Source organism: Diabrotica undecimpunctata, chromosome 1 (genome assembly GCF_040954645.1).
Source record: "Diabrotica undecimpunctata isolate CICGRU chromosome 1, icDiaUnde3, whole genome shotgun sequence".
Classification (NCBI taxonomy): Eukaryota; Metazoa; Arthropoda; class Insecta; order Coleoptera; family Chrysomelidae; genus Diabrotica; species Diabrotica undecimpunctata.
In genome coordinates this window covers 138058236-138086097 of record NC_092803.1, presented here as the reverse complement: position 1 = coordinate 138086097, position 27862 = coordinate 138058236, and the positions used below count along the sequence as shown (strand labels likewise).

Sequence of the window (27862 nt, the reverse complement as noted above, 5' to 3'; positions counted from 1 at the left end):
TGTCCAGAATTTTAATATTTTGCAAGACATTTACGTCTTGAAAAACTACATTACACAACACAAATATCTCTATGCACCTTAGCGAAAGGATTCTTAACCGTTATATTTAGTTAGGTTTGCTATACGAAAGTATGACCTGAAGACTTATATTTCTTAAGAATGGAGATCAAGCATCCTAATACCTCTCTTTAAAAAGAGTCGGAAAATTACAGAGGAATTAATTTATTACACACAACACTAGAATTAACGGCCAAAGTGATAACAAATTAACAGATTGGAATTATAGCACTAATAGCCGAACAAGGTTTTAAGTCGGGAAGGTCATGCACCGATGATATATTTATAATAAAACAAGTGCAAGAAAAATCATTAGAATACCACCATTAAATACAACATTAAGAAGGCATTTGACCGGATCAAATTAAAGGACGTATTCACTTATTGTACGGAAGAGAGATACCTTTAGGAGGAATCAAAATAATCGAAAATATCTACCAAAACAACACAATAACAGTAAAAGTCAAAGTGAAGATGATTTACAATGTATCCTGCACCAATTCAATATAACCGCCAGAAAATTGAACATGTTAATTTCCTCAGAAAGATAAAATGCATAAGTACAACTGTCGTGGTAACTGTTCAATGGAAAACGGAATCTTGAATTCTTTCAGTTACTTATTGCTTGATATTATTAGGACTTCCCGTGGTTTTAGTAAAAAACTTAAGACCGTAAATGAAAATGTTGTAAACGTTATAATATAAAAAAACCTAATTGTTTGTAATAATGAAATAAAAAAATATTACAAATATATAATTAATACATGTTGTTGGCTCGATTACTTGAAACAGAATGTGTTTGCCTGAGCAGGGTTGATTTTATAGCCCGATGTCTTTCCGTTAAGACGTAACGGGACTTCTTATAAGTAATGCTTGCGCGTGCAAAGGGTGACAGGGGCGTCGTCGGGTCATTTAGGTTTTAACAATAACAGCAAATTTACTAAGATGTAAGCTGGAAAGTCAGATAATAAAACAAGTGATGGAGTTTAAATATCTAGACATCACATTATCTAGCTACGGAAAGCTCGAAACAGAAGTGGAAGATCAAGCTGAATGAATAAAACAATATGGAAAAATAAAAATATCGGAAACGAAATAAAAGCCAGAATTGACAAAACAGTCATAAGACCAATAATGACATACGCAGCAGAAACACGACCTGACACAGAAAGGATAAAAAGGATGTTAGAAACAGCAGAGATAAAAACACTTAAAAAAATTGAATGTAAAACACTATGGGACAGAGCTAGAAATACAGATATACGACGTAGATGTAAGAGGGAGAACATCAAGGACTGGGTAAGAAATAGAAGAGTAGAATGGAACGATCATATAAGCCGAATGACAACAAATAGAGCAGTAATAATGGCAAGCGACGGTTCCCCAAAAGGAAAACGATCAGTAGGAAGACCATGAAAACAATGAAACGACAATTTACTAGATGTACATTGAAAAACAGACAATGTCATTGGTTACTAGCATTACTTACATTTTTTTTGGATTTGGCCAATCAGCCGAAATAGAAGTTACATTAGATGGACAAGATAATAGAAAAACTGCAGAAGTTAAAACTGAAGATGGCAAGAAAGAACGATTGTATTTGTATTATGATGGTGAAACAATATCAGGAAAGGTGAATGTTAGTCTTAAGAAACCAGGCAGTAAATTAGAGCATCAAGGCATTAAAATTGAATTTATTGGTCAAATTGAAATGTTCTATGATAGAGGAAATTATCACTAATTTATATCTTTAGTTAAAGAGCTTGCAAGACCTGGTGATATGATTGCACATTCAAGTTATCCTTTTGAATTAAGTAATGTAAAAAAACCCTTTGAAGTTTATACAGGCACTAACGTGAGATTAAGATATTTTCTGAGAGTGACAATCATCAGAAGATTAGCTGATATAATGAAGGAAATTGACATAGCTGTTCATACACTCTCCAGCTATCCAGAAATTAATAACTCCATTAAAATGGAAGTGGGCATTGAAGACTGTCTCCACATTGAATTTGAGTACAATAAATCAAAATACCATTTAAAAGATGTTATCGTTGAAAAAATTTATTTTCTATTGGTTCGAATAAAAAAGACAAAGTCATGTCTACATAAAAAAGAAAAAGAAGAAGCCTATGACCTGACCTATGACCTGAAACTTAAAATCTTCTTCTTGTACTTTTTGTATAAGCAATTCTGCTTATTTATTGGCGGATTAATACTTCTATGGAAGGTCGTCACTCCATATTTTGCGCGGTTATCCGATACTTCTTCTGCCGATTGGTGCCTTATCTCTTAGTATTTTGAAGACAAGAGTCTCCTCCATTCTGCTTGTGTGGCTATTCCATTCTTTTTTCATTTTATGTCCATTCATTAATACACTGTACGCTACATTTTTTTCTAATGTCTTCACTTCTCTGTCGATCTCTCGTATTTAATATAATTCTTCTCAGTACTCTCATCTCTGCCGTTTCCAGTAACCTTTGCGTTGTGGCTGGGTCGGATCTTGTTTCTGAGGCATATATCATTATTGGCTTTATAAATAATATATACACTGGCTTTATAAATTCTTGACTTTATCTCAGTGTTAATGTGTCTGTTTCGCCATATAGTGTTAGTAACTTTATTCTGCCAGTCTATTTGCTTTTTGTACTTGATCTCTCACTTCTTTGTCCAGGTCTCCATAGCTAGACAGTGTAATTACCAGGTATTCTATTTCCTTTACTTGATCAATACTGATGCCATCCATTTCTATTTTACATCTGTTTGGTTCTTTGCTGACTACTATTGTTTTAGTTTTTTGAGATGAGATTGTCATATTAAATTCTTTTGCTCTTTTCTGGCTGTTTTTTTTTATTAGTAGAATTCGTTCGCCCGTATTTCATGCTTTCGGTATTTTATTGTGTTTTATAATTTTATTGATTAATGTTGTTAATTGTTCTGTTATTGCTGCTCCACAATATTTTAGTTATTCGTTTAGTTCTTCATTTGTGGTAATGTCTTCCTTTGCATAGAGCTTTTTCAGGTAGTCAATCCATGTATCTTCTTGGATTTTTTTATAATATCTTCAGGAAATAGCCACTTAATAAATTTGGCAGTTTTCTTTTCTACTGTGAAACGTTGTCAAGGCTAATATTTGCAGCTTCACTAGAAATTGATCTAAATTTAATGGTATGTCTTAAGCAAAACTTGTCAAGCCAACCATTTCAAACTTTAAAATTCAAATTGAGTTCTTTCACCACCTCTAAAGCTCTTTCTTTTATTATCTGTCCAGATCATGGAATGTTCTTACTTGTCACTTTACAAAACCAAACGTACATTATATTTATTATCGCTGGCAACACCTTCAGTTTTAATTCTCTTTTGTTTTGTAAACCTTTCGACTTTCAGTATACCACTTCGGTAAATCGGCATTTTTCTTTAAAATGTCATTAACTTAAGTTTTTTCTATTTGAAATTTTCAGACAAAACTCAAACAATATAATTTCTTTGTTTCAGATACTTCTATCACCGATATTTTTTCTTCCAACCTTAAAAACATTCTTCTTTTAGTCGAAGACGTTGTTACCCTTAGACCAGAATATCGCAACTTAATTAAAAATGTACAAAGGATGAATATATTCTAAAAGAGGTTTTTTCAAATCAAACTTGATGTACTATTCGTTGCAAGATATTTCGGATTGAATCTTCTACGTATAGTTGTATACAGGGTCGGACTTATATACTGATACATTTTATCAAAATTACGGCAATCCCACAAAGTAAAAGAAAAATATATATAAGTAATACTCTTATATTCAAATATATATTTAACATAGTGACAAAATAAAAAAAATTTAAACTTAACTATCGTCTATATTTAAATCGGTATCACTATCATCGCTATCGTCTAAATCTATAACTACTCTATTTATAATGTTTTTGAACTGTAAGTATTTTTTAAAAGTCTTTGTAAAAATGAGAAATGTACTTTGCAGTCATGATCTAAGCATTGACCTTAGAGTTCGAATGACATCTTGCTACATCTTTCCTGTCCTGCTGTATGGAGTGGAAGCATGAACTCTAACTGAGTCTATTCTTAGACGCCTTTGAGATGTAGGTATACAGACGACTACTGAAAATAAGCTGGGTCGACAGAGTTAGAAATGAGGAGGTCCTTAGACGGCTGAACCAAACAACATAACTGGTCAATATAATATAGAAACGCAAGCTGGAATACTTCGGTTACATTATGAAACACCCTGAAAAATATTATCTTTTACATCTGATCATTCAGGGAAAGATCCAAGGTAATCGTGGTCCTGGTAGAAGAAGAACATCATGGCTGAAAAATCTAAGGCAATGGTATGAAAAATTAACTACATCGTTATTTAGAGCTACTGTCAATAAAGTCACGATAGCGAATATGGTAGCCAACATGATATCCAACGATCGGTAACGGTCATGGAACTAGAAGAAGAAGAAGAAGTATTTTTGTTTAAGTTTTTGACATGCTCTTTATATTTTTTCCAATTATCTGCTGTAATATTATTGCATTCGGCCTTAATTAAATCTATACCAGTGAAAAATGATTTAGGACAATTATTATTTTTCCTCACAATACTTTTTAATTGAGACCACAACAATTCTATTGGATTCAGTACACAATAGTAAGGAGGTAATTTTAATACTTTATGGCCATAAGTCTCCGCTAGCCTGTCGATAACATAATTTTTTTCACATTTAACTAATTTTAATAGTTCTACAAGTTATTTTTTGTGTAAGAATTCATAAAATATATTTCATGTTTTGATAAAAATTCTTAAATTTTAGCTTTGTTTAAATTAGTGTTTATAATTTTATTCTTTAGTTTACAATGATACGGAGCATTGTCCAAAATAATAACGCTATTTCTTTTTAATTTAGGTAGTAATTGCTGCTCAAACCACTTTTCAAACAAAGTACTATCCATATCTTGATGATAATCTAAGCGACAATCACTTACACTGTTAGCAGAGAGTAATAAAGCATCTTCTACCTATCCTGATCCTCCTCCAAAATGTAAAATACAAATTCTCTTCCCTCTAGAGGTAGGAACATTTAGGGAAGCAATTTTTACTACCATCGGTCTAACATTTTTTAACTATATCGTTGATGTCGAACCAAGTTTAATCCAAATAATACAAGTTCTTCCCTTCACTCCTAAAAGACCTTAGACTTTCCAAATAATCGAACCTCCACTTTATTAAACGGCTGGATTCCATAAATTGCCTGCCGTTTATTCACTGTTTTAAACATAAAACCATTAGATTTTAAAAACTTCCAAAAAGTAGTTGTATGACACTCGAAGATTATTTCTTTGTTTCTTAATTCACTTAAAAGTTTATTTAAAGTTGGTAAGTTATTCACTGAATGCATATGATATATTGTTTCCTGTATAGCTGATAAATGAAAATTCGGTAATACTCGATGGACACCAGAATCCTTTCTTTTTTTTTTCATAACACTGGACTGTCTTTTATAAGTTCGTACACAGTGGATCGTGGCACTTGCGTCAAAAAAACCGTCTTTTTGATCGCTTCTGATTTAACCATTGTCGAAAGAAGGCCTAAGAAAAATATTTAATTTTACTTTTTAAGGAATTCTGCTCGGAATTATGTGTTTTTTATCAATTAATTAATCGGTAAATATGATTAACCTTCCTAATACCGGGTGGGGCGAATTCACGCCACAGGTCTAACGTTTTTATTAATATCTATAATTAAGTTTAATCAATCGCTTTGGCAGTTTAGGACATTGGTAGTTAATGTATTAAGAGCACAAAGAAGTAGTAAAACCCAAAATACCGCGAACAGAAAATTAAATATTCTCGTCGGATTTCGCGAAAATGTATGTAGGTCGAGAATTCGTCCCACGTTGTATTGAGTGTTTTCACGTTCTACAAATCTGATTTTATCAATTCAGACGAAAGTTTGGAAAATGGTTACTAATGACTGTACTAATTACTTGCCATGATGTGTAGTCGCATTCTTTACATATTAGCAGTTGATTGTAATGTGTTTTCTTTATCTTTGAAATTCCATTCTTGATATTACACATTGGAAACTTTTATATTTCTCCTATTAGCCTATTTTTGTCTAGATTTTTCGAAGCATCACTTTCTAGTTGGGATTGTCTCTCTAAGAATTTGTAAAGTTCAATTAGTCCTAGATACGTCTGATATCTGATAACTGCTAAAATTACCTATTTATTTGGTGAGGTTCTGAATGTGACTGTCTTCTGTCTTTTATTGAATTGGTACTAAACAAAGTATACAGACAATAAAGAGTTAAAAAATGGTAAGATTATTAAGATACATAGAATCCTTGCGCTTAAAAGTAAACCAAACTACTGAGGCGAGAAGTCGCCCCACCTGGTACTGGTCGTTTTAAAATTCACCCGGTCTTAGGAAGGTTAAATAAAGAGTATTTTTAATGAGTACTTACCGTTGTAAAAAGTTAAGCACGATTTGCTTTGCATCGTGTGTGAGATGAATATAACCAGAACGTTTTTTAGGTTCAGACACGTCTTCACTTCCTGAAATAGTGGCAGGCATGTACGGGACATCGTCACTTATCATTTGTATATCACTCATATTTATAGTTATTACACTAACTTCTGTTCTAAATAAAGACAAAAGAAAAATAAAGTTTTTTTCAAATAAACTTTCTTCTCACAGAAGCCCATTAAGTCATAATTTGATATTAAGTAAACATTTTCCTTTTACCTGAATAAAATTCCAAGAAATTTTCTAATCTCTTATAAACACTGGCTTTACGTACCTAGAAATTTGTAATTCTGAATTCCAAGTACAAATGCAACTAACTGATTAAATTTAAATAGGTACACAAAATTATGCTTAAAATTTTATTTACCAATCGTTAACAAATCAAAATTGAAATACGTACCTGGCTACACCTACTTTGTATCATTTAGTAAAGTGCCTTTAAACTTTGGATAGAATTTAAAATTAAACCTAATGTAACGAAAGACTAAGGGTGACTACGTTACAGCATTAAGGGAGTACAGTCATTTTGTTTTTGATATCGGCCCAGTCTCTTAATCTGGGGAATTCCATCCGAATTATCTTGTAACGGATAGTACCGAAAGTACCTAGTTTTATGGCCATAAGTGCCTACTTTTAGTCTTATGAATTATGCACTTAATATTTTTCTTAAAATCATACATGCCATAATTTACAAGAAATGCGAAGAAAATGTTCGTGAAATGCAATTCGGATTCCGTAATTCCATGGGTACACGTGAAGCACTTTTCACCTTACAAGTCCTACTTCAGAGATGCCGCGATGTCAGTTGTGATGTCTATATTTGTTTTATTGACTACGCCAAGGCATTTGACCGTTAACAGCACCAGAAGATGGTCACCGCACTACAAAGAGTAGGATTGGATGAGAAGGACATTCGGATCATCATGAATTTATACTGGAACCAGCGTGCTCAAGTCAAGGTCGAAGACTAGCTGACCAACCAAGTGAAGATCATGCGAGGAGTAAGGCAAGGATGTGTGCTATCGCCGACTCTTTTCAATATATACTCTGAGGAGATTTTTAATGAAGCCCTCACAAACCTAGACATGGGAATCCGAGTGAACGGTGAATACATCAATAATATCCGCTACGCCGATGACACTGTGTTACTAGCAACCAGCCTAAACGATCTGCAGGCCTTACTAGAGCGAGTGCGAACTGTGAGCGTAACATACGGACTGAACCTTAATATTAAGAAAACTAAATTCATGGTTGTCAGCCGTACAAATTTAGTACCCCGGGGCACTAATGGCAGGTAGCGAAGAGATCTAGAGAGTCGACAGATTCACTTACCTCGGAACTACCCTCAATGTACAATGGGACTACGCTCAAGAGATTAGATCCAGAATTGAAATGGCACGGTCTACATTTATTAAGTTGAGATCCTTGCTGTGCTGCAGTGATCTCAGTTTGGGAATCTTTCTTTCTTTCTTTCTTTCTTTCTTTCTTTCTTTCTCCCCTTCCTTTTACCCTAACAGGGTGTCGGATTTGGGCTAGCTATTTTAATTACCCACCTCTTCCATTCTTTTCTGTTTCCAGCCATTATTTTCAATTCCTCGAGTGATTTTTGTTTAAGTTTTCCCGCCTCTACTACTTGCTGTATCCATTTTTTTCTTGGTCTGCCTCTTTTTCTTTTTCCGATGTTTTTTGCTTCATAAATTTTTCTTGTTATTCTATTGAATTGCATCCTCATCAGATGCCCATACCAGTTCATTTGTCTCTTTGCCAAAATTTTTGTCATTTTTTTGTCATTTTTCAAAATATTGTTCATTATCGGTTCCTGGTTGGCCATTCTCCTAATAGTCTCGTTGCTTAATCTATCCCATTTTGTCTTTCCAACTATCCTTCTTAGATGTCTCATCTCCATTGCGTTTATCCTGCTCTTATGTTTTTCCAGAATTGTCCAGTTTTCACTTGCATAGAGCACAGTCGGTATCACTATTGTGTTATATATTTTTATTCTTGTTTCTCGTGCAAGTTCTCTTTTTCCCATTATTGGGGCTAACGCATAATATAACTTGTTTGATTTCTTTGCTCTATTTGTTATTTCCCAGTCTATTTTTCCATCATTAGTTATTATACTTCCCAGGTATTCGTAAGTTGTTACTATTTGCAATTCTGAGTTTTTACATTTTATCTTTATTTGATTATCTTCATTATCTCCTTTGCCGCTGATTATCATTATCTTACTTTTTTCCTCGTTTATCTCCATTTTAAGTTCTTCTATTTGTTCTACCCATATATCCATTAGTTTCTGCATTTTATTCTCGGAATCTGCTATTAGTACTATGTCGTCTGCATACATTAAGGACTCTATTGTTACCGGTTGTAATCTGCGGTAACCTATTATTGTCTGTAGTTGATTAGTTCTGACTCTAGTGTTTCTTATTAATTCGTTCATTACTATTATGAATAGCAAAGGGCTGAGACTATCTCCTTGTTTAATACCTCTCTTCCAATTAAATGCTTCCGATCTTTCCCCTGTTATTTGTACCCTTCCTTTTACCTCTTTGTAAGTACTTTCTATAATTTTTATCAATGCATTAGGTACGTTAATTTTCCTCAAGCATTTCCCTATAATATGTCTTTCTATCGTGTCAAATGCTGCTCTTAGGTCTATGAATGCTAATACTAGTTTTTCCCCGTATCTATGCTTCTTTCTATTAAGTTTCTAATGATATATATGTTGTCATTTGTCTGTCTTCCCGGTCTAAATGCCATTTGTTCTTCTCCCAATACCATTTCTACTTCTTGTCTCAGTCTCTTCTCTATTATTTTCGTATATATTTTAAAGCACACCGATGACAGACATATTGCCCTATATTTGTCGCAGTTTACATGTTCTCCTTTTTTGTATATTGGCACGATCATATTGTTCTGCCAGTCTTTAGGGATTGTTTGTTTTTCCCACGCCTCTTTATATATTTTCCATAGGCAGTTTATTCCTTCTTCTCCCATGTATTTTACCATTTCCGGTTCAATTTCATCATCTCCACCTGCCTTGCCTATTTTTATATTTTATAATCCTTCTATTACTTCTTCTCTACTTATTTGCTCTGGCTCTGTGTTTTCTTCGCCTTCATTGATTATATTGTCTTTCTTTATCACTTCGGTATCAAATTTTTTCTCATAATATTCTTTCCATACCCTAGCTATTTGTTCTGGGCTTATTTGTATTTGGTTTGAAGTATCTCTTACTGCGTTTATTTCCTTTCGTTTTCCCTGCCTTATGTGTCGTATTGTCGTCCAAAAGTTTCTATTATTTGTTATATATTCTTCCTGAAGTTCTTCTCCAAATTCTTTCCATGTTTTTGTTTTTGCTTGTGTGACTGTCTTTTTTGCTAATCGTCTCTGCCTATAGTATTTTTCTTTAACTTCTTCTAATCCCGTTTCGAGGTATTTTTTCCATGCCATTTTCTTCTTTTTTATTTCTGTCTTCACTTCTTTATTCCACCACCTTGTCCTTTTTAACTGTTTATTATATTTTTTGATTCCACACACTTCAGTTGCTGTTGTCTTTAATACTTCACTGTATGTATTCCATCTTTCTTCCATTGTCCATGTTTCTTTTTGGCGCTTTATTTGTCTCAGTCTTTTGTTAGTTTCCTCCGTGTAAAATTCTCGCACACTTTTTATCTTTAGTTTGTTTACATTTACTTTCTTGTACTCTTTTCTTTCCACTTCCTCAATTTTCTCATCCTCCAGTTTTGCAGTGACCATTCTGTGTCAGTTTGGGAATCAAGATGCGAATAGTGAGGTGCTACGTTCTTCCAGTGTTACTATATAGAGTTGAAGCCTGGACACTGACGCAAGCCACTGAAAAACGAATCGAAGCCTTCGAGATGTGGATATACAGAAGGATAATAAAAATATTTTATGTGGACCATGTCACCAACGTTGAGGTCCTACAGCGCATAACAAAAGAAAAAGAAGTGCTTAATATAATTACACAACGTAAGCTTGAGTACCTCGGCCACGTGATGCGGAACGAAGAAAAATATCGAATTCTTCAACTCGTTATGCAGGGTAAAGTATTTGGCAGAAGAGGAGCGGGACGTTGTCGTATCTCGTGGTTGAAAAATCTCCGACAATGGTTTGGGATGACCTCAGCGGAGCTGTTTCGCAGAGCAGTCAACAAAACCATGATAGCCTTGATGATCGCCAACATCCGGACCGGATAAGGCACTGAAGAAGAAGAAGTGCCTACTTATATAATTAGTATTCTGGCAACATTAAGTTATGTACATATTTGGATTTTCGGAGCCTCAATTTTAATCTTTTAATCGACTTTACCTGCCTGTCCGTGGTTCACAGGTAAAATTACAATACTTTCTTAGAAAAACTGAAGGCAAATTTTGTCCGTAGTCGTTGTGAAGAGGGTCCGTTGTTCGAAAGTGTCTTCCTATTTACCCACATATGAAATATTCGGTGACCTAAAAACTGTCCGTTCAGTTGAGGTTTACGTTGTGGAGAGGTGTCCGTTAACAAAAGTTTTACTGTATATATATAAATATATATATATATATATATATATATATATATATATATATATATATATATATATATATATATTATATATATATATATATATACTTATGCTTTCTGTAGCTTTCCGGGTTTGACTGCGTTGAATAATTCTGGTTTTAAGAAAAACCATTATTTTGACGACATTTTGGTTTGACGACTAATTAACATATGGTTTCAATATAGATTTCAGGCACCTACAAATAATATCTCATGACTTTTGATGTAAAATAATTAGGAAAGCAAGAATTCAACAGTTAAGAATTTCCTATAGAGTTTTCTATGACCCTTTTAACGATTCACTACCCAGTATATGTACCGATATACAATAATAACAAAGACCACAAAATAATACAACGTTTTTATTTGAAAAGTATCGACGTGTTGGACTTACGTTTGTCTGTTTATAAGGAACTATTACACTACACATTCACCAATGTCAACTGCTTGCAGTATTATTTCTTTCTTTTATCTCACACTGCGCTGAAAATGCATGAGACATAAATATAAAAAGGCGGATTTACCTTTTATATGTACACAAGCGTATCATATTAGAAAAGTTTAAATGGGATAAACTGTTTTATTTAATACTTGACACTGTTTCTACCTAGAAATAATGACTATGGTCATAGTGGGAAAAACATAAGAAAAAGTCTGAAGTATTCTCATTAGTACACAAAAACACTATTTGAAAAAAGTTTTTCGAAGATCGATGTTTATTTTCAATTCGAATTTTGTTGCAAGAAAAGCTTTAATTAATGATATTACGGACATTTTTTTAATGAAATGTCCTGTATAGTTTTATCACTCAAATGCACTGATGTCGGTTTTGATAATTTTTTATATAGCAGTTAAGTAAATGTTTGCAGGAATATTTAGTAGCTGTTTAACCGCAAGTTTTTAAAATAAATACCTACTACAAATAGCAACAAAAAAAATTGATAAAAATTTTGGCTATTTTCTATTTAATATTGTCTTAAAATTGTAATTATTTGCAATATATTTAATAAGATGACTAGAAAATATTTAAAAACTTATGATGTTGCTAATACAAGCTTTATTATTCTAATTTTGTGGACTAATTTGTATTTTTCTTTTTGTTATTGCTCGGGAGGGACGTTCTATAGTCGACCATAGGGACTAATATACTGATGTAAAATAGGTACCCGCTGCTATGTAAACTCGACATATCCCTGAAGTATAATTCCAAACACTATCTGGAAACAGTAATTTGACATTCGAGAATCCATTCAACCAACATCAGAAGCCATCAACAGGTTATCATAACCACATGAAGCCATAAGTATCAATTCCAAATTTATGTAAAGCTATAGGCAGGATTTGCTTAGTTTTTTTTTATTAATATTAAAATTTAAATTGTTTTTGTACAATAAATATGATAAGTTAATGTCTTAGTTCATTTTGTTCCAACCAAACTTAATTTAAGATTTGCTACCTGAGAGACTGAGCTAGACGAACCCTAGCAATTGGCTTCCAAAGAAAGTTATGAGCCCAGAAACTCAGAAACCAAGAGTTTCTGCAAAATTTAAGAAATCACTTCAATTTGTATTGAGAGGGGGACGAATTTTTGTGCAAACTGCATGTCCATAAATGTAACCACCTACTGCCCCACATCAACACCCAGTTTTTTTTTAAATAGCAAGTGTGGTCGAGTGGCACATTACTTGAAAGGTAATTTTTTTCTCCACACGACACTCTTTTTTTAATTTAAGTAATAACTTTGAAGGTAATTTTGGAGTTAACTAATTTATTGGTTGAATATTAGTAATAACCAGAAAAACATAAAATTTCACCAAATTAACTAATTACATGTTCTTAGTGATCTTACATACCATAATTCAGTCAACCTGCAAATCGATATCAACACACCACTGTGTTGAAGATATTCTTTTTATTTTTGTAAAAATATCACTTTTCCATATGATTCTTTTTTTAAGATAATGAAGCCTAATTATCTTCTTTACTATTTACCAGGTTACCTTTGATTTGAGATTTGTCAATGACTGATTAATTGGAGTTATTATTGTAAAGTCTTATAAAAATGGTAGATTCTAGTGAAGAAAAAATATAATTATTTAAACTATACTATGCAAATAATCAGTGTGCTAAGGGTGCGGCAAAGATCTTTAATACGAACCACCCAGAAAAAAACGTAAGTCACTAATATGTTAAACATTTAACTGATAAGTTTAAAGCTACAGGTAATGTTAACAACACAAGTAGACCGTCGAGTGCAAAATGAAGCAGTTAAAGTGGTGGTATTCGGTCATTTACAAATGGATAATCGACAATCTATCAGATAACTATCTCGTGCATCTGGTGTATCAGCATCTAGTGTTTATCGAATTATAAAAACCCATAAATTTCACCCTTATAAAATACGATTCCCTCATCAATCGATTGTGCAATACATGTTTTACCGACGAGTGTAATTTTATGTTAAATGATGAAATAAATATACATAATTGTGGTTATTGGAGTAACACTAACCCTCATTCCTTTATAGATACACATACACAAACACCTCATAAATTAAATGTATGGGTTGGCATTTTAGGAAATCACGTTATTGCACCTTTTTCAGCCTTAAGTAATACAACTTTGGACATAGGCATCCCCCAAATCAATCCAGTGTCTTCTATTTTGTGCCACTTGCTTCCAGTTGTGTCCTCCGATCTTCTAAATTTCATCAGCCCATCTCATGTGTGGTCTTCCTCTGCTTCTCTTTTCTAACCATGGCCTCCACTGTTATATTTCGTGGTTTTATCTCATCCTTCAGTCGGGCATTATGTCCTGCGAAACTCCATTTTAATTTGGCAGCATGTTCAGCATGTTTGGGAGGACATTCTGCCAAATTACGTTACTGCACCATTATTTCTTAAATAAATTGTTCAACGGAACAATTTATTTAAATTTGATAAAAGGCGTTATTGATTCGCCGATCACTGACACATTGGAATCTGATAATAATCTTTTAGAGGATGAACTGACTTTTCAACAGAAAGGGGCACTTCCACATTATGATAAACTCGTTAGACAATTTTTGAATCAACGTTTTCCAAGGCATTGGATTGGCAGAAGTATTCCAATAGAGTGACCGGCCAGATCTTTAATCTTTGGATTTTTTTTGGGGATACCTACAATCAAAAATATACGCCACTCCGCCTGCAGATCTTGCAGAGTGGCGACAAAGAATTGTTACACAATGCCCATTATTGGGACCGGAGGCATTTGGAAATGTACGAAGAGGCTTTAGAAATAGACTGTATTATTGTATGGAGGTAACAGGAGGTTATTTCGAACATTTAATTGGTTAATTTGATGAAATTTTATGTTTTTTGTTATTACTGTGTTCAAATAATACATTAGTTAAATCCAAAATAATCTGCAAACTTATTTCGTAAATTACAAAAAAATAGAGTGTCGTGTAGAGAAAAAAAAATCGGTTGCCTGTAAAGTCGGTTTTACGGGCGAAGATTTTACGTGACAACGTCTTTTTCTCGGTAGAATATTTATTGATATGAATATTATTAAATTGCACAATAGGAACAAGGAATTGAATGAAAATAAGAATTGCACAAATTTTAACTATAGAAATATATTTTGTTTACTAAAACATTGTACAATTTAATTAATTTGTGTCAATCTAACAATTAATCAGTCAATCATAGTTTACGATAATGAAATATTAGTGTACAATTATTTACCTTTATTGTTGTAGTTGTTGTAAATGACGAATCTAAGCACTCCACATTTTCACTACAGACATAGCTGACGATACTTTCAACGATTTTCAACTTTAGCGATTCAACGCGCCTAATTCTCTAGTGCCGCGCGCAGCGGACCGATCATGTTTGAGTGGGAGACGCAAGGTATTCGCCGGTCCGGCGGGCCTCTCTCTCGTTCGGCGACTCACTGTAACAGACGTGAGCGGGCGTTACACTTTTTCTTAAATGACTCCGAGCCACAACCTAATTTAAGACGTTGTCACGTCAAAAATACCTTTCAAATGATGTACCACTAGACCGCACTTGCTATTAAAAAAAACTGGGAGTTGATGTGGAGCAGTAGGGGGTTACATTTGAGAGCATGAATTTTGCATAAAAATTCGCCCCCCTCCCAATACAAACTGACATGTTTTCTTGGGTTTTAAAGAAACTCTTGGTTTCTGAATTTCTTGGGGATCAAATTTTCTTTGGAACATACTTTATATACATAAAATTATTTTTAATTTTTTTTTCCGGTGGATGGGTTTGTGTACTTCACTGTGTACAGCTTGTTCCTCTCATCAACATCACAGATATCATTGTCAACCCTGTTTGGTTTTTCATAATAATTTATTAAATTTAATAGTGAAAAACAGCAAATAAATGTTTTTAAAACTTGGAATATATTTTTTTTTATATTTTAATATTTCATGAATTTGCTTTTCGTAGCAGTTTAATAAATAATCACGTATTATAATTAATATAAATCACTATCTACAGCTATTTACACGTTCTAGTTATTGACTTATTATTAAGTTATTGACTCTCGGTTCCAAAAAGCACCTTGCTCGGGTATTTGATTATCTGAATGTTTGGCTGTATAATTTACAATATTTCTTTAAATAGATTAGAAGAATATGAAATACGTGAAGATGTTCTAGTCCTTTTTAAGTTTCATACTAACATGAAGAAAATATATTGTGAAATAAGACAAAAAACGGGCCCCGATACCCACGCTTAAGCATATTTAAACAAATTTGATATTTCCTATTTAATTAGTTTAAATATGCATGCTTCCTATAGAAATCCTAAAAATTCTAGATGAGAAGCACATTGATGTTTTAGTAACACTCTTGAACCAAATTTATAGTTCAAGCGTATTACCCAAAGAGTGGTTAACGTCGATTTTTATTTGTCTCCCCAAAAAGAAAAACGCAAGAGAATACAGCGATTACAGCACCATTAATTTGATGTCTCATGTGCTAAAGTTACTACTAAAAGTCATCCATAATCGAATATATCACAAACTGGACATAGACGTTAATGATATACAATTTGGTTTTCGCAAAGGCCTAGGAACGCGTGAAGCTCTTTTTTTACTTAATATAATGATACAAAGATGCCTGGACGTCAATCAAGATATATACGTATGTTGTATTGACTATAATAAAGCATTCGATAAAGTACGACATAAACAATTAATGAAGGTCCTAAAATCAAAGAAGGTTGACTACAACGACCTCAGGATCATATTAAATTTATACTATAAACAGCGAGCAAAAGTACGTGATAACCAACAGCTGTCAGAAGAAATTGAAATAAGATGTGGAGTGAGACAGGGATGCGTATTATCGCCAATTATTTTTAATGCCCACTCCGAAGAGATCCTGAAAAACGCTCTTGAGGGTGAAACAGCTGGAATAAAGGTAAATGGAGTTCCCATTAACAACATTAGATATGCGGACGACACTGTGATCTTAGCCGAAAATATTGAAGATCTTCAGAGACTGGTAACCAGAATAGCGAAGTATGGAAAAGAGTATGGTCTAACAATGAATGTCAAAAAGACGAAATTTATGAGAATATCGAAAACTCAAAGAAATAACGAGAATCTTCTAATAAATGGAACCCACGTCGAACTAGTGGACAAATATGCATATCTGGGAACAATGATTAACTCCACAAATGATTACATTCAGGAGATCAAAATCAGAATAGAAAAGGCTAGAGCAAATTTCAACAAAATGAAAAGAGTGCTGTGTACAAGGGATTTAAAATTGGAACTAAGAGTTAGGTTGGTGAGGTGCTATATTTTTTCCGACTTTATTTTATGGAATGGAATCTTGGACCTTGAATGCGACATTGATGAAAAAACTGGAATCATTCGAGCTGTGGGTGTATAGAAGAATTCTGAAAATATCGTGGACAGAACACGTCACAAACAAAGAGGTTCTAAGAAGGATGAATAAAGAAATAGAAATTTTAAATATAATTAAAACGAGAAAATTGGAATATCTCGGACATATTACACGTGGAGAGAAATACACCTTGCTCCAACTGATTATGCAGGGAAAGATCCAAGGAAAGAGAAGCATAGGGAGGCGTAGAATGTCATGGATGCGCAACTGGAGAGAGTGGTACGGATGTACATTAAATGAACTTTTCAGAGCAGCCGTCTCAAAAGTCCGAATAGTTATGATGATTGCCGACCTCCGCCGCGGAGATGGCACTTGAAGAAAAAGATTTAATTAGTTGATACAAGACCAACAAGTCCTTCTCAGAGATTAAAAAATTAATTTGATAGTTTTTGATTTTTCATAAAATATCTAAAATGTGTATATTTATATTAATATAATAAAATAACTGGCGAAATAAAAAACATTGAAATTTTTGGAACTGGAACTCGACAAAAATCTTTTGTCTAAATTAAATACATAGTTATAACTTTTTTATTGATATTTAAAACAGTTCTTATTTGAAAATAAATAAAAACATTTTATTTCTGTCATATTTATACTATTCTTTCACTAAAGAGAAAATAAAGATAAAAATTTGTTGAAAGGAAAACGTGTTTAGGCGTATTGTTGGAACATTGCAAAGCTTCTGCAATCAACCGTAAAAAAACTCAACTTATTACTATTAACACTTTGTTTAAAGTTAAAAGTTTACTTATAGGTGTATGAAAATAAATCTAATTTACACTTTACAAATGGATAATTTTAATAATTATTGTTATACTATAAATAAATAACCCTTGGTATTGGAAGAAAATTGACTTGAGCGTTCAAAAAACTTAGTTTACCAGTCAGTATACATTATACATTAGTCCAATAACAATGTTAAATTATTATGCGTGACATGAATATTTTTAAAAACAAATTAAAAAATATTATTTATAGTCCAGTCGTCAGAGAATTGACCCCTAAAAATCATACGAACAAGCTGAATTTTGCCGAAAATATTAATATTGAGACCTTAAAAAAGATGCAAAAAAGTTTAACACATTTACTCTTGGGCTTCCCCCTAAAGCCCCATCGTAGGGGGTAAAAACGCAAAAAAAATCGATTTACCAAGAATCTGTATGCCGTAAAAAAAAATGTTTCAAATAAAAAACGTGGCTGAGATAATTTTAAACAAAAATGTTTATTAACACTTTTTGTGTAGAATGAACGGTATTCTTAGAAACAATGTTTGAAATGACCGTCGATTTTAAATGTCAGTTACGCGCGCGAAATCACTGTTTTGTATACACAAACAAAATTTATATCAGCTCGACGGTAAAAACTCGATATCTTTTAATAAGTGTCCTATCGACAAAAATCAAGATGAGTTTTAACGGTAATGAGTGCAGCTTTTGTATGCAGTTTCTGTGTTTTGCCGAGAATAAACTCAGTTTTTATAAAGGTGTTAAACAAATGAATGTGGCGCATGTTTTGTAATTTTTTACGACTCTCGTGAGATCAATAAAATTGATCACTGTCATTGACCAGTCGTTACAAAATTTCCATTTTTAGTGATCATTCTTTAAAACCTATGACATGAAATTTCAATTTTGAGTTGTGGCAACAAATATGGGGCATTTGAAAAATGAATGAAAAACGCAGAATTTAATGTTTTACATTACAAACGATCGCAAGACACGTTAAATGTCTATAGATGTAGTTTATAGTAGAAGTTTGGTTTTTTTGAAAAACGTACTAGTTTAATTAATAAAAACAGTTTTGGATTTTAAAATGTTTTAGATTGTTTGTTATGTAAAAGTTTAAATCCAAAGTTTTGTAAGCGTATTTCAAATGACTCACATTTGTTGCCAAAAGTCTAAATTAAAATTTCATGCTATAGGTTTTAAATGTTAGGCTCTAGTAATCGAAACTTTATAGTGGCTAGTCAATGAAAGTTATATATTGTATTGATCCCATGAGAGTCATAAAAAATGGCAAAAATCGCGCCACGTTTATTTATTTATGTAAAACCTTTATAAAATCTGAGTTTATTTGCGGCAAAATACAAAAATTGCATACGAAAGCCGAACTCTTTACCTTTAAAACGCATCTATATTGATGTTTGTCGATAGGACACTTAAATCGAAAAATATCGAATTTTAACCGTCAAGCTGATACAAATTTTATTGAACATTTATTTCGCGCGCGTAACTGACATTCAAAATCGACGATCGTTTCAAGCGTTGTTTCTAAGAGAACGATTCATTCTACACAGAAAGTGTTAATAAACATTTTTGTTTAAAATTATCTCAGATACATTTTTTATTTGAAACATTTTTTACCTACGGAGTACAAATTTTTGGTAAATCGATTTTTTGCGTTTTTACCCTGCTTCGAGGAGGGTTTTTAGTGAAAACCCAAGGGGTAAAAGTGGTAAACTATTTTGTATTTTTTTAAAGATCCCAAAATTAATATCTTTGGTAAAATTCAGCTTGTTCGTATGATTTTTAGGGGTTCAGTGGAATTTTTTTCCTCTAACGACTGGAGTATTTAGATATATATTTTCATTTAATGATTTTTTTTAACTTTAAAAAATGATGAAATATACCATACCTACACTTAAAATGTATTAAAAAGTTTAAAATAATGAATATATTTATTTATTTTCAGGAATGTATTTGCTGCCATCTATTGAAAAATTAAACAGTGTCGACAAGATTCCAACAGCAAATTGTGAATTATTCTAATCAGGTAAGGAGATCTATCAAGTTCTTTTTAATTTTCTGTTATTGTCGTTGTTCAATTTAATATACATTTAAAAAAAGACATGTATTTATTACCCCACTGGTATTTTTAATTACAAAAGTGATTAAATTGACAGGCAATGAGTATTATTTATATTTTCATTTAGAGAGAAACTGTCAATGGAGAAAACAGTGAATAATTTTAGAAGGTTTAAGCATGGTAATTAAGGATCGGTATCTTGAATAACGTCGAGAAAATAAAGCAATAAACCTCCGAAAATTCGCGCATTCAGACGGATTAAGATGCAGATTGAAAAAATTTTAACACGGCAAATATTGATTAAAATGTCGTTGAACACGAACATCATGGTCTCCGGCCATGGGTAGCAATGTTCAAAAATGTTGTTTACTGGAATTTAAAATTGTTTAAATTGATCTGCTTTTATATAGTAAAGTTAGTAGCACAGCTTTTTAAAAAGTTGGTAGCACCGATGCTACCTTTAAGCTACTTCAAGTAATGAGTTCTTTACCTACTTTTACTTATGTCTGTCTGTCTGTCTGTCCGTGGCGAAAATCCCAGCTCCGGCATTACACCAAATCTCTGTTATTATTTGTCTGGAGCCTGTGATGCGTTAAACGAAAGTGGAGAGAATAAGGATTTTACTAAGATAAACAAAAGGATCAAGGCGGCTAACAAAAGCGTACTTTACTTTATCTTCGTTTTTAATGAACGTATAGTGACATACAGACTGACATCTGATTAAGTACAAAATAATCAACTGATCGAATTCTAGCCTGCGACATAGCAAATAAAAGAGGGGGATGTAACGAATATATTAAGATGTAAAAATAAATAAGGCGGCTACCAAAAGAATACTACACAGTGTCTTTATTATTAATGAACATACAGCGATATACGAGATATCATAGGGCACTATGGATAAAAATAATTTTACTGTAAGACAAGTTGGACTATTTTTGACTATTTAATCTATTGGTCTGTACAAATGGATGAAATACAACAGTCCTAGCCAAACGTTCTCTAGAAAATAGCCATTCTTTTAATTTTAAAAATGTACAAATTTTGGAAAAAGAACAGACCTACAACAAAAGATGCATATTGGATATGATTCACATAAAAAAAATTCTATCCATAATAAGACTGACATCAAAGATCTTTCCAATATATATCATAATTTAATAAATTAAGTTGATATTTAAGATACGACCCTGAACCACTCCCATCGAGTTAAAATCTATGGAGAAGCTATGAGCATATTAACGTGTATATTAAAAACGGCGTAGGTAGGCGTGGCTAACGATGATACCAATATGGCGGTGGGATCATGGCCGGACTCAATAATATTAAAACTACTATAAAAATATGACTAGTTATTCAGAAGATCTAATCTAATCTAAAAAAGTGCAATACATTTTTATTAAACTATGATTTATTTATCTCGCGGAAAACACTAAAAACACGATATATTATACATAAAGATAAATTAATACAGTCAAATACTATTAATTTATTCTCTGAAGTACGGGCCATTACTTTGTTTACATATTTGTATACTAACCTGTAGAACGTTATTCCTGAAGATTTTTTATTAACATTCTTCTGCTACTGCAACTACGTTGAGAACAAGAAACCAGTATTATGCACTATCACAATATATTATTACAGTTTCTATAAAAGTATTCTTCTTCTTCAAGTGCTCTGTCCGTTGCGAACGTTGGCTATTAACATGGCAATTCTGATCTTATTTGCGGCGCTTCTGAATAGTTCGACCGATGTGAGCCCGAACCACTTCCTCAGATTTTGGAGCCACGAGTGTCTTCTCCTGCCTGGCCCTCGCTTACTGTCTATTTTTCCCTGGACAATCAATTGCAGTAGACGGTACTTATCGTGTCTCAATATGTGGCCTAGATATTCAAGCTTTCTTTGTTTAATTGTATTCACGATTTCTTTCTCCTTTCCGATTCTTTGGATTACCTCTGTGTTGGTGACATGTTCGGTCCAGGATATACGAAGAATGCGTCGGTACACCCACATTTCGAATGCTTCTAGTTTTCTCGTGAGCGTCTCCGTCAGCGTCCAGGCCTCCACACCATACAGTAAGATCGGAAAAATGTAGCATTTAACTAGACGTAGTTTTAGGGGAAGAGACAAATCCCTGCTTATGAGGAGCTTTTTCATATTGCTAAATGCTGCTCTAGCTCGTTCTATTCTCCCCTTAATTTCTGTGGCCTGTTCCCATTTTGCATTTACGTTGGTGCCAAGGTACACATAAGATTCTACATGGTCAATTAGTATGTTACTTATCCGTAACTGTCGAGCAGGCTGTTGCTTCCTGCTTATCAGCATCCACTTTGTCTTCTTGAAGTTGAGGCTCAGGCCGTATTCCTCACTAACTGAATAAACTCTTTCCATTACCTGCTGTAATTCGTCTATGGTACTGGCAAGGATCACCGTGTCGTCGGCATATCTTATATTGTTTGTTAACTCGCCGTTTATTTTTATGCCCTCATTTGCATTTTCCATACATTTATTAAATATTTCTTCGGAATAAATATTGAATAGAAGTGGGGATAATATACAACCCTGACGGACACCTCTTTTGATCTGCACACTTTTAGTGAGTTCGTTGCCAATTTTTGCTCTTGCTGTTTGACCCCAGTATAGGTTTGCCACAATTCGAATGTCCTTGTCGTCAATACCTGTCTTTCGCAGAATATCTATCAATTGTTCATGATTGACATTGTCAAATGCTTTTCTAAAATCCACAAAGCACAAATAGACGTCCTTATCAACGTCTCTACACCGCTGTATAAGCACCTGGAGAGCGAAAATTGCTTCTCTAGTTCCAAGTGCTTTCCGAAAGCCAAACTGCGATCTATCAATATTTGACTCACATTTATCATATATTCTTCTATGAATGATCTTAGTGAACGCTTTAGTGATGATTAATCAAGCTTATAAGCCGGTAGTCATCACAGATCTGGGCCTTTGGTTTCTTCGGGATTGTAATAAATGTTGACTGCAGCCAGTTCTCCGGGATTTTACCGCTATTATATATGTTGTTAAAAAGTTCAATTAGATTATCAAGGAACTGTTTGTCTGATTTACATAGGATCTTTAATATTTCGCAGGGTACATTGTCCGGACCTGCTGACTTATTGTTTTTTAGTGCTGCAATGGCATCTTCTGTCTCCGATTTAAGGATTGAAGGTCCTGTTTCTCCTTCTCCATATAGGTGATCATCAGTCCTGTCAGATGCAAATAATTTTTCTATGTATGATTTCCATGTTTCTAAGATCGTTGATGGCTCCGAGATAAGATTTCCATCGCCATCTTTTATGCTGTTGGGTGACTTATTGAATTTCCTCTTGTTTGTCATTGATTTTATTTTTTTGTGCATATTGTAACTGTCGTATTTTCGTTCGTATTGTTCTATTTCCCTGCATTCGTTGGAAAACCATTTTTCTTTGGCTTCTCGAATTTTCGTTCTTATGATTTGGTGGATCTGTTGGTATTTTTCTTCATTTTTATTCTTGAATTTACGTCTTTCATCCATCATATCCATTATCTCATCAGACATCCATTCGTTCTTCTTTCGTCTGTCAAGCTTTAATAGAGTCGCGCATGTTGTTTGGATTGCTTCCCTCGATTTATCCCATCTCTCTATTATGTCCGACGTGTTCTCGTTAATGTCGTTTATTTTCTTTCCTAGTTGTTCTCGTACTTTTATTTCGGTTTTTGGGTTAGTGAGTTTCTTAATATCAATTGTGTTTAAATTAGATCTTTTCTCGAGCCGTTTTACTCTCATGACCATTCTGCATACCAACAGATTGTGGTCCGTAGGAACATCGGCACCTGGGTACGTTTTTGATGATTTTATCATGTTTTTATATCTTGTTGGTACTGCTATATAATCTATCTGATTCCTTATGATGTTGTCAGGTGAGTCAGCGGGGGATTTCCATGTGTAAAGTCGACGTTTGGGGAGCTTGAAGAGTGTATTACTTAATAGCAGGTTATATTCCTGGCAGAAGCATATAAGTCTATCACCTCTATCGTTTCTCTCTCCTAGGCCGAAGTTACCCACGATCTCATTCACCTTGCCTCTGCCAACCTTTGCGTTAAAATCTCCCATCACTATTGTTACTTCATGTTTTTTTGTCATTTTCATCAGGCTTCCCAGTTGTTCATAGAATTCTTCGCTGGTTACCTCATCTTTATCTGCCGTTGGCGCGTATACCTGTAATATGTTAATATTCACCGGTGTTGCTTGAATTTGTAAAAGCATTATTCTATCTGAATGGGGAGTGAAAGATTTTACTGCCGAATTAATACGTGGGGCAACTATTATTGCGGTGCCGTTTCTGTGATGTGTTGTGTCGTTTCCAGCATAGTAAACTTTATATCCAAGTATATCGCTTTGTCCAGAGTTTTGCCAGTGTGTTTCACTAATTCCCAATATATCAATTTTTAATCTTTCCATCTCTTTTACAATGTTATGAGTTTTGCTGCTCTCGTACATACTTCGTACATTCCAAGTTCCAATCCTTAGGTGTTGAGGACTTGCTTCCTTTTTAAGCCGTAGGGATTTCGCTGGCTGACGACCAGGGAGGCCCTACTATTTGTTTGTGTGCATCCTCCCCTGCCGGGTCTTGGGATCCGATCACCATGATCAGTAATGTTTTTGTTATCGTAGTGTATTGCCATGATAACTATTCTAGGAAATTCTTATGGGGTGGTTTTCCGTTGCCTTCCCCATCGCAGTACCACAACCATTCAAACTGCTCCAGTCATGCTTGTGGTAGTCCAGTTTTAAGCCGATCCAGGAACATTTCCTTTGCGCCTTGAGCTGGTACAGATGATCGCTGCTGCCCTTCATCAGGGTATCACTCGGTAATCACTCGGTGAAATTTTCGCCATATCTGGCTACCCTCACTTAGTTTAGCCTGCAGACCAATGCAGTTGCCCGGGGTGTGGCACATGGAGCCATAAGTGAGAGTTAGGTGTCTTATGAGGACCAGTTATCTAGAACCATCTCCCGTCTATGACGCTCGATGTGGTCGTTCCGATAAAAGGTACTACCTCTATAACACAACCCTACACCCCATATATAAAAGTATTATAAAACTAAAAATATTCGAAAAACAACAAACGTAAACAAACATATACGATCTGTCAAAAGTGTCAAAACAATCTTAACAATATGGCAGAAGTGAGGTCGTTTTCAGTCACGTGATGCCTTCTCCATAGATTCTAACTCGACGACCACTCCTATTTTAAGATACCTGCCAGATGTCATCTGTCAATGTCAGATACCAATTTTTTAACCCATTTTAAACTTTTAAAAAATGTTAACATGAAATATAGTTGTAGATTGTAATATTTATAAAAAAAATATATTCTTAAGATAAAGAAAAACAAGAAGATCTGATTTAATTTGAAACAGTGAATTTAAATGACTTTTTATATATCTCATATTATCTCTGGAAACCGTATTTTCTATTGTTTTTAACAATGCTTCTTCTATTGGGAAATTTGGCTCTTTTCTTTTCGAGACGCTTCCATAATCACATTGAGTAAAACAATTACAAATTGATGAAAGCGAACTTAGCTTTACTTTTTACTGAGTTTACTAAATCGCTCGACTAATCTTTGAAAAAATCTTATCGTTTTTAAAAATGTCGATTCTATACACTTAAATACCTTTGCAAATGTAATTGTATTGATAAAAGTAGAAAACAAAAGACGCTGGAAACTATATTTTATTTTGAAAGCTAACTGTTTTCAGGCCATGGATTTATAAGAAGTGGTAATAAAATACATTACGTAAATCTCCTAATATTTTACCATACTAAACTCTGCAATAAATTCTACCATGTGGACGTTTTTCGTAAAGCCACTACATTTTAAAACGTTGAGAGAATTTTTTTAATAAAATTGCCAATAGTTGAAATATTGGCGGTATAAAAACTTTAAAAATAAGAAACACCAAATGGAAGGAATCGATATAGATATACTAAAAGCAGGTGGCCAAGATTTATTGAGAAATGCTGAAGAGAAATCTAATGTTGCGGGTTCGGTGTAAAGAAGGATAAACCTTTTGAAGTATATAAACATATTTTACACTGTAAAAAATATACTGGGCTATAAAAATCGGGTTTGTCTGTTTATAGAAAACCTAACAGTGGATCTTATATTATTTGTAGAAAATCAAATCTTTTTAATAATGGATTTTTCTAGTTTCTTATTTCGCACACTTGCTGAAAAAGTGACACAACTCAAAAATGGTTTTTAGCACTCCTGTCCCATTTAAGGACTCGGAGCTGATGTATTTATATCATTTCAATAATGTTTACTTTCAAAATGTTAAAAGTCCTAGTCTATTCTTAGATGCAAGGTGGAGAATCAAGGACTGGATAAGAAAAAAAGAGTAGAATAAAACGATCATATAAGCCGAATGACAACCAGTAGACTAGTAAAGACGGTAAAAGACAGTTTCCCAATAGGGAGACGATTAGTACAAATACCACGAAAACGATGGAACGACAACTTACTGAAGGCATATTGAAAAACAGACAAAGTCAAATCTGCATAAAAAGAAGAAGAAGACGAGGAAGAGCAGAAGAAGAAGAAGGAGAAAACCAGTGGCACGTCGGCGTTTGAAAGTCCCATAGACATGAGTCAAAGATACAAGAATTACCCAAACGTGGTTAAGAAAAATTAAAGATATTTCACTTAAGATGAGCTGTTTGTGTAAAACTTGTGATTGTGAATAAAATTAGCAATCGATTGAAATTAATAAGGACACAATATTTAGGTTAAGTCATAAATGTTATCTTGTACAAAGAAAAATACCTACCATTCTGTTGGAATGTGAATTAATTGTAGCTAGGCTGCATCTCAACCCGGTGGCTAACTTCACAATGGTTACGGCGGGATAGAGAGGGCGCGAATTGGTACCATTGCGGTCAACGGTCAGTGAAAACGCATACATGTTCCAATTTCAACTTCTGATTTTCTACTGGCATTCATAGGTACCAAATAACCCTTACTCGGTGGTCTAGTCCGAGGCACTTCCAAGTAATGGGCGTGCCACCATAAATTCGAGCTTTGTATTTTGTTTGCAGTGGTCTTTTGAAGAAGCTATAGTTAAATACACTTTCAAGAAATTTAAGATTTTTAAGAGTTTTATGCCTCCAACATGCAATTAAAAAAAAGTGTATTTCCTTGAACTTAAAAACATAATGACCAATTTACAGAAAGAAATTTAAAAATATGAAGGTAGATTTAAAATAGTTAAACTATGTAATTAAATCCGATTATATGACGTTAAAAATGAATAAAAAATAAAACATTTAAGTAAATATCAAATAGTTTCCCAAACACAAGTACAAACGGATTAAAATTAAAGACTTTTATGATCCACCAAGTGCGTTTCATAAGTGTATGGGTATTAGTACACTTTATTTTCCCGTTTATTCCTTGGGATGTTAACTATGGGCTGCGAGACTTATTAAATGTGCTATATTAATTAGAGATAAGATGCATGTTATTTCATATTATAAAAACTCCGACACCTCAACTTAGTGGCTTAACAGAAAGGATATGATTTACTCACCATTTACTAACTAGATACAAAAAAGGATGAAGAAGTAGGTAAAATTGACAACAACGACAAAAACGTCACAAATGGAATATATGGGAGAAATTATGTTGAATAGATAATGATAAAGACTCTTGAAACTGATTGTACAAAGAAAAGTGGATAAAAATTGAGTATCTGGAAGGCGAAAATTTTCGTGGCTAAACTCCGCACTTGGTTTACCAAAACAACTGTAGTTTTATTCAGAGTAACCGTGAATAAAGTATTTATTGCCACGATGGTCTCCAATATCTAAAACGGATAGGCACTTATATAATAATTTATTATTATTGCAAGTAGTCTTTCATTTATGCGAAAATGAATTCCTTTTGTATAAAAACAAACACATCTGTTTTACGTA

General features: G+C 33.5%; 1 protein-coding gene and 1 pseudogene across 1 annotated transcript in view; both read left to right on the top strand.

The window, feature by feature from the left end:
• Nucleotides 1-27862, top strand: part of LOC140432284 (uncharacterized) — a 942959-nt gene that overhangs the window by 705660 nt on the left and 209437 nt on the right. The window contains exon 4 of the mRNA XM_072520100.1: nt 19764-19844. The gene's annotated coding sequence lies outside the window, so the exon portion shown is untranslated. The remainder of the gene's footprint in view (nt 1-19763; nt 19845-27862) is intronic.
• LOC140435441 (vacuolar protein sorting-associated protein 26B-like pseudogene) overlaps nt 1520-27862 on the top strand; it is a 48917-nt pseudogene continuing 22574 nt past the window's right edge.